We start from the raw sequence: 1,042 nt of genomic DNA on the forward strand, positions 1-1,042 counted from the left end.
ATCAGAGGGAGAATTTCAGTCTTGGCAACCGCCCTGTCCAAATGAGGCCAAGGCTGCTTTCTTGGAAAGGATTCTTGCATCTGCATGCTGTGGCATGTGAAGCCCACTGGAAATAACTCCATCCCATGGGAGAGGTAGGGATCAGCAAGGAGTTGTTGTCACATTTAGCAGAGGACAGGGCCACCCCACCATTGCCAGGAACAACATGTAGCTTAAAGGGCACTGCCTGATGCATTCTGTGAATTGGGCATTGCCTGAAAGCCAGCATGACAGCATTAAACATTATGAGGAGCCCATAAACACTACAAACCTGTGGAGAGTAGTGATGCAGCCTCAAAACCCAGCTACAGCTGCCGGCTCTCATCGCACTCATACAGGGGTCACAAGGCTTGAGCAAGGGAAGCAGATGGAATTATGTGAACATATAAGCTCTCCCTTGGGGTTGCAGTGTGGTTTTCTTTTCTTGCAAGTCCTGCTTGTGCCAAAGCAGGTTTTAAGTTATGCATTTATGTATTTCTCAATAATGTATTTATACTTGGGGCAAGACAATTGCTTTCCAGGAAAAGGAAGGTCAGATATTCTGTCAAGTGTGTGTTAATGGAGACTGGTTTTCCACCAGTAGCAGCCACTAGGCAGGTATGTGTCCCTTCCTAGCATGGTACACAGGGGCGTTAAAGGGTGTTAAGTCCTGTGCAGTCCTGAGTTCCTCTCAGATGCAGAATTTCCTCCATGCGAGAGATGTTAAAAACAGGGTGGAGGAAGAAGAACCTCAAAAAAGTTATTATTAGTGCAAGATTTTTTTTCTAAGTGCCTGTCTGTGCATTCACTGTGGGCAACCTCATGCACTGCCTTTTGTGGAGAGCCAGCTGTCCAGAGAGACCCACTGGTGAGCAGGGCCCAAAGGACAACCCAGGTGAGCACAGTCCCCTCCCTGCCTGCTTCTGTAATATTTGTTTGATAAAGGTTACACCATAGGTCCAGGTGATTGCTCAGCAAGGGCCTGGGAGGATTATCAAATAGTTCAACAGGGACCAATGACCCC

Source organism: Pezoporus wallicus, unplaced genomic scaffold (genome assembly GCF_028554395.1).
Source record: "Pezoporus wallicus isolate ANWC-B61680 ecotype Strahan unplaced genomic scaffold, APGP_CSIRO_Pwel_v1 contig_8476, whole genome shotgun sequence".
Taxonomy (NCBI): Eukaryota; Metazoa; Chordata; class Aves; order Psittaciformes; family Psittacidae; genus Pezoporus; species Pezoporus wallicus.